This window comes from Eulemur rufifrons, chromosome 8, assembly GCF_041146395.1.
Source record: "Eulemur rufifrons isolate Redbay chromosome 8, OSU_ERuf_1, whole genome shotgun sequence".
Taxonomy (NCBI): domain Eukaryota; kingdom Metazoa; phylum Chordata; class Mammalia; order Primates; family Lemuridae; genus Eulemur; species Eulemur rufifrons.
Window position 1 is genome coordinate 82,923,451 of NC_090990.1, and position 8,256 is coordinate 82,931,706.

The following is an 8,256-nucleotide window of genomic DNA, read 5'->3' on the forward strand; positions in this document are numbered from 1 at the left end:
CTAAACAGAAAATAAACAAAGACATAATGGACTTAAATAGAATGCTAGAACAAATGAGCCTGACTGACATCTACAGGACATTCTACCCAAAAACCACTGAAGATACATTCTTCTCATCAGCTCATGGGACATTCTCCAAGATTGACCATATCTTAGGACATAAAGCATGTCTTAAAAAATTTAAAAATATAGAATTATACCATGCATCTTCTCAAATCACAGGGGAATAAAAGTAACAATGAACCCTAACAGAAATCCTCACTTCTACTCAAAGTCATGGAAGCTAAATAACCTTCTCCTGAACAATCATTTTATAAACAAAGAAATCAAGTCAGAAATCAAAAGATTCTTTGAATTAAACGACAAAGGAGATACAACGTATCAAAATCTGTGGGACACAGCTAAAGCAGTCCTGAGAGGAAAATTTATTTCCATGAATGCCTATACCAAAAAGACAGAAAACTTACAAATAGACAATCTAATGAATAGACTCAAAGAGCTGGAGAAGGAAGAACAGACCGTTCCCAAACCCAGCAGAAGGAGAGAAATTATTAAGATTAAATCAGAACTAAATGAAAAGGACAACAATCAAAACATAAGGGAGATTAATAAAACCAAAAGTTGGTTCTTTGAAAAAATAAACAAAATTGACACACCTCTGGCCAGACTAACCAAGAGCAGAAAACAAAAATCTCTTATAACCTCCATCAGGAACACGAAAGGAGTAATCACGACTGATACCACAGAGATACATGATATCATCTATGAATTCTACAAAAATCTTTATGCACACAAATTAGAAAACCTGGAGGAAATGGACAAAATCTTAGAAACACACAGCCTTCCCACGCTCAACCAGGAAGAAATAGAATTCCTGAATAGACCGATATCTAGATCCGAAATTGAAACATCAATAAAAAACCTTCCCAAAAAGAAAAGCCCTGAACCAGATGGGTTCACACCTGAATTTTACCATACCTACAAAGAAGAACTGGTGCCCATCCTACACAAACTATTCTCCAATATAGAGAAGGATGGGATTCTCCCCAACACTTTTTACCAAGCCATGATAATCCTGATACCAAAACCAGGAAAAGATGCAACCAAAGCATAGAACTATAGACCAATTTCTCTTATGAATATAGATGCTAAAATTCTCAATAAAATTCTAGCAAATCGAATCCAAGTGCTTATCAAAAAAATAATCCATCATGACCAAGTGGGCTTCATCCCAGAGATGCAGGGATGGTTTAACATACACAAATCTATAAATATAATTCATCACATAAATAGAAGCAAAAATAAAGATCATATGATCCTCTCAATAGATGCAGAAAAAGCATTCGACAAAATCCAACATCCTTTTATGATAAGAACACTTAACAAAATAGGCATAGACAGGGCCTATCTAAAAATGATACAAGCCATATATGACAAACCCACAGCCAACATCATACTGAATGGGGAAAAACTAAAAGCATTCCCACTTCGAACTGGAACCAGACAAGACTGCCCACTGTCCCCATTATTTTTCAACATAGTATTGGAAGTTCTTGCAAGAGCTATCAGGCAAGAGAGCAGAATTAAGGGAGTCCAAATAGGGACAGAAGAGATCAAACTCTCACTCTTTGCTGATGATATGATGTTATATCTAGAAAACCCCAAGGTTTGAACCAAGAGACTCCTGGAATTGATCAGTGAATTCAGCAAAGTCTCAGGATACAAAATCAATACACACAAATCAGAGGCATTCATATATGCCAATAACAGTCAAACGGAGAACCAAATTAAGGATTTAATACCCTTCAAAATAGCAACAAAGAAAATAAAATACCTAGGAATATATTTAACAAAGGAGGTAAAGGACCTCTATAGGGAGAACTATGAAACCCTGAGGAAGGAAATCGCAGAACATGTAAATAGGTGGAAAACCATACCATGCTCATGGATCGGTAGAATCAACATTGTTAAAATGTCTATACTGCCCAAAGTTATCTACAGATTCAATGCAATCCCTATTAAACTACCAACATCTTTTTTCACAGACATAGAAAAAATAATTTTATGCTTTGTATGGAACCAGAGAAGACCCCATTTAGCAAAAGCAATCTTAAACAACAAAAACAAAATGGGAGGTATTAATTTGCCAGATTTCAAACTCTACTACAAGGCTGTGGTTCTTAAAACAGCCTGGTACTGGCACAAGTGCAGGGACACAGACCAGTGGAACAGAACAGAAAATCCAAATATAAAACCGTCATCATATAGCCATCTAATCTTTGACAAAGCAGACAAGAACATACTCTGGGGAAAAGATTCCTTATTTAATAAATGGTGCTGGGGAAACTGGATATCCACATGTAGAAGACTAAAACAGGACACACAGCTCTCTCCCCTCACAAAAATCAAATCACGGTGGTTAACAGACTTAAACCTTAGGTCAGAAACTATTAGAATTCTAGAAGAAAACGTAGGAAAGACTCTTACAGACATTGGCCTAGGCAAAGAATTTATAAAGAAGACTTCTAAGGCAATCACAGCAGCAACAAAAATAAATAAATGGGACCTGATCAAATTAAAAAGCTTCTGCACAGCCAAAGAAACAGTCACGAGAATAAACAGACAATCTACAGAATGGGAAAAAATTTTCACATACTACACATCAGATAAAGGACTGATAACAAGAATCTATTTAGAACTCAGGAAAATCAGTAAGAAAAAATTGAACAACCCTATCAAAAAGTGGGCAAAGGACATGAATAGAAATTTTTCAAAAGAAGATATAAAAATGGCTAACAAACATATGAAAAAGTGTTCAACATCTCTAATCATCAGGGAAATGCAAATCAAAACCACAATGAGATATCACTTAACTCCAGTGAGAATGGCCTTTATCAAAAAGTCTCAAAACTATACATGTTGGCGTGGGTGTGGAGAGATAGGTACATTCATACACTGCTGGTGGGACTGTAAACTAGGGCAGCCCTTGTGGAAAGCAATGTGGAGATATCTTAAACAGATTCAAGTAGACCTACCATTCGATCCAGCAATCCCATTATTGGGCATCTACCCAGAAGAACAAAAGTCATTCTATAAAAAAGACACCTGCACCCGAATGTTTATAGCAGCACAATTCACAATCGCAAAGATGTGGAAACAACCCAAATGCCCATCGATTCATGAATGGATTAGCAAAATGTGGTATATGTATATCATGGAATATTACTCAGCTATTAGAAATAATGGCGATATGGCATCTCTTTGGTTCTCCTGGAGAGAGCTAGAACCCATTCTATTAAGTGAAGTATCCCAAGAATGGAAAAATAAGCACCACATGTACTCACCAGCAAACTGGTTTCCCTGAGTGCACATTTGGGAATAACACCAATTGGGTATCAGACAGAGGTAGGGGCCGGGTGGAAGGGATGGGTGTATACCTACTTGTTGACTGCGATGCACACTGCCTGGGGAATGGACACGCTTGAAGTTTTGACTGGGGGGGATGGGGTGGGGGGAGGGGAGGGGTGCACACCTACATGATGAGTGTGATGTGTACTGTCTAGGGAATGGACACAACTGAAGCTCAGACTCGGGGAAATGGGGAGGCATGGGCAATGTATGTAGCCTGATCTTTTGTACCCCCATAATTAGCTGAAACACAAACAAAAAATAAAAATAAAAAAAATAAGAAAAAAAATAAATTATATAGGGGGCATAAGTTATTACAATCTGTGGGATACAGCTAAAGCAGTCCTGAGAGGAAAATTCAGAGGCATAAGTGCCTACATCCAATAGACAGAAAGATCACAAATCAACTATATAATGAATTGTATCAAGGAACTGGAAAAGGATGAGCAAATAAATCAGAAGAAGAAAGAAACAACCAAGATCAGAGTAGACATAAATGAAATTGACAACAAAAGAACTATGTAGCAGATTAATGAAACAAAAAGTTGGTTCTTTGAAAAGATAAACAAAATTGACAGGGCTTTCAATAGATTAACCAGAAGCATAAAATAAAGGACTCACATAAGCTCAATCAGGAATGAAAAAGGAAAAATTACAACTGATACCATGGAAAAACAAAATATCATCTCTGAATACTATAAAAATTTCTATGCATATAAACTTGAAAATGTGGAGGAATTAGACAAATTCTTATAAATACACAGCCTCCCTATGCTCAATCAGGAAGAAATAGAATTTCTGAACAGACTGGTAATAAGTAACAAAATTGAAGCAGCAATAAAAAAATCTTCCAACAAAAAAAGTCCCGAACCAGATGGTTTCACACCTGAATTTTACCTGACCTACAAAGAAGAACTGTTACTTATCCTGCAGAAATTATTCCATAACATCCAGAAGGAAGGAATCCTCCCCAACCCATCTTATGAAGTCAATATCACCTTGATACCAAACCAGGAAAGAATTCAACAAAAAAAGAAAACTACAGACCAATATCCCTTATGAATATAGATGCAAAAATTCTTAATAAAATCTTAGCAAACTGAATTCAGCTGCTCATGAAAAAAAATAATCCATCACAACCAAGTGGGCTTCATCTCAGAGATGCAGACATGGTTCAACATACGCAAATCTACAAATGTGTAATTCACCTCATAAAAAGAAGTAAAAAAAAAAACTGGGGGGGCATGGTGGCTCATGCCTGTAATCCTAGCACTCTGGGAGGCTGAGCCAGGTGGATTGTTTGCGCTCAGGAGTTCAAGACCAGCCTGAGCAAGAGCAAGACCCCATCTCTACTAAAAAAAAAAAAAAAAAAAGAAAGAAATTAGCTGGACAACTGAATTATACAGAAAAATTTAGCCAGGCTTGGTGGTGCATGCCTGTAGCCCCAGCTACTGGAGGCTGAGGCAGAAGGATTGATTGAGCCCAGAAGTTTGAGGCTGCTGTGAGCTAGGCTGACACCACCACACTCTAGCCTGGGCAACAGAGTGAGACACTGTCTCAAAAACAGAACAAAACAAAACAAAATTAAGTGGCTTCAGTATTATTTATGGGCCAATAAATTATGGGTCTCCTCCTCTTGATGGTATTATGGAATTGGGTGGGGAATATCTCTATTTGAGATTTCAGAATCTTAATTGTAATAGAAAATATTCATTTAATATATATCATCTAAGGGAAAGGGAAAAACATAACTACTCTCAAAACTTACTGAGGGAGTCTTAAATTTTAAATAAATACCACTTTTACCAGAAATTTACAAGTAGAACTGAAAAAATAGCAACAAAGGAGATCACTTGAATAAGTTCAGAGAGTAGGTGTAACTAATGCTTTGAACATTATTTGGCACATAATAGACACTCATTTACTATCAACAGATTAATGAATGAAAAGTGCATATGAATGCAGCCTAGCATACAAATTAAAGCATCATGTGCATTCTCCCTTGCTGTAAGTTCAAACCAGCAGGCCTCCATGAAGTATACATCCTATTTTGCCTGTTTAATATGCCATCCAAGTCAGCATGCTGGACATTGCGTGTATATGTGTGTGCATGCACACATGTGTGTAAGCACATGTGTAATAGTAAAATAAAGTGTTTATGCGTCTAACTCCTTTGCAGACTTTGTCCTCTGTGTCTTATAAATCCATATGTTATCAACATCTAACTCAGTGCCTGACATATGAAGTATTTGTCGAACTAGTCAGCAACAATTTCAGTAAATAAATTAACCTCCTTCACATTTTTATTTTGTCTAAAAATAAAATAGGTCAGTTGATCTTTTAAGTGGTTCTCGGTAGCAGCAATACTTGCTCATAGGAGCATCTGGAGATGTATAGGGGCAGTTTTTTTATTTTCCTAATGCTAGGGAGTTTTCACTGGCATTTATTGTCTAGGTAGCAGGCAAGCTACTAATAAATATCCTGCAATCCCAAGGATAGTCCCACCTGATGAAAAATTGCTGTGTTCAAAATGTCATAGTGAGGCCATTCACAAATTTAACCTTTAAAGTTCTTTCAAGTTCTAAAATTATATGATTCTAAGTGGAAAGTAAATTTTGAAAATTATTGTTTTAAAATGCAGACATGAGCATCAAGCTAACATCAGCTAATAGGGTTCCTGTTTTGCTTCCTCTTTGGCCTTCATGTGTGTTCCTGGCTGACCCATCACTCTCAGGTGCAGTGGACTATATGAATGAAATGGCCACCTTCTCTGGCATAAACTTCAAACTACTGTCCCTGTTCCCCTTGGGTCCAGAACTGGACTGGGAAATCTTTTTTGGCCCTTGTACACCAATCCAGTTACAGCTGATAGGATCTGGGAAATGAAGTGGGGCCCAAAAGGCTATCTTGTCCCCTCATCCCTACTCCCCGCAAATTATCAAAGCAACCAAGACCAGGAATCTCCTTCCAACTAGCCATAAAACTAATCTTTCTTATTCCATAAGGCTCCTTCTCTGGAAGGCTCTGGTACTTGCTGCCGTCTTCCTGATGACTTATGGTTATTTGTAAACTCATCAACTGCCATGAAGTTTTTCAGATGGGAACTCAGGTTGTAAGATAAGCTCTTCTTCACTTATTTCCTTTAATCACAGCCCCTTTGGGTTTCCTGCTTCTAGGGTAATATTGTTAACAAAGTAAAGCATGTTAACAATTTGGTATATATCCATTCATGTTTTTCTCTCTGATCAAAATCCATTACAGGTAATTTGAGTGAATGTATTTGTCTGTGTTTTTGTTAACATTTATACAGAATTTAAAAAATCATTGTTTATTTTTAAAATTAGAATATTATAATATAAATATTTTTTCTGTATGTTGCTTTTTCCTTTCCAATACTTTAATGGGGTATTTCTCCAAGCAATCTTCTATAGCTCTAACCCATGCTTTTTAGAACCTATAGAACATTCCATGGAGTAGATGAAATAATTTATCCATTTCTATAACAAAAAGCATTCATTCTTTTCTCCAGTTTTTGACACTTGGAACATCACTGAAATAAATTTCTTTATATGATTTTTTGAAACTTCCTTGTATTTCTAAAGGCAGAATTTTAAAATAATTTTACATCAGTGATTTAGGGCCCACAGATACATGACATAGATCACTAAAAACATACAAAAGATAGATCTTTGGAAATAAATACAGCATTCATCTGGCTGCAAGACTAAAAACATATGAGACACTACTTGAATTTGTAGCAGAAGGTACAATGGACTGTGTAAGCCTCATTGAGAACCCCCTGCACTGAGTGTTGTGCATTGGACCCTTCCTGAGATATTAGTTTCAAAATATGAACCATAAAGAGGCCACATCTTTGGAATGCTTGACAGGAGCTTTGGTGATAAAGTCTGAACATCCAAAAGCCATCATCATTTTATATGAGCATTTCAACCATTATACATTATCAGACATGACAATATAGCATCACAAGAGGTATATGCCCTGCCTCTAGAAAGCCAATTAGAAAACAAGAAAATGAAAAGCTTCTTTGATCATGTCCTTTGCTCATTTATTGATAGGGTTTATTTTTTCTTGTTGATATTCTTAAGTTCTATATAGATTCTTGTTATTAGTCCTTTATCGGATATGTAGAAAGCAAATATATTCTCCCATTCTGTAGGTTGTCTATTCACTCTAATGATTGTTTCCTTGGGTGTGCAGAAGCTTTTTAATTTGATCAGGTCCCATTTATTTATTTTTGTTGCTGCTGTGATTGCTTTGGGGGTCTTCATAAATTTTTTGCCTAGCACGATTTCTAAAAGAATTTTCCCAACATTTTCTTCCAGAATTCTTAAAGTTTCACACTTTAGGTTTAAGTCTGTTATCCATCATGAGTTGATTTTTGTGAGAAGTGAGAGGTGGGGATCCAGTTTCAATCATCTGCATGTGGTTATCCAGTTTTCCAAGCACTATTTGTTGACTAGAGATTCTTTTCCTCAATGTATATTTTTGTCTGCTTTGTTGAAGACTAGATGACAACATGAGGATGGTTTTATACCTGGGTTCTCAGTCCTGTTCCAAACGTCTATATCTCTGTTATTGTGCCTGTATCATGCTGCTTTGGTTACTATAGCCTTTTATTAAAGCTTGAAGTCTGGTAGACTGATGCCTCCAAATTTATTCTTTATGCTTAAGATTGCTTTTGCTGTTTGAGGTCTCCTCTGGTTCCAAATGAAGCGTAAAGCTATTTTTTCTAAATCTATAAAGAATGAGGCAAAGACATTACATGTAACCAAAATGTTTGCATCCCCATAATATCATGAAATTAAAAAAATATTTTTAAAAAGC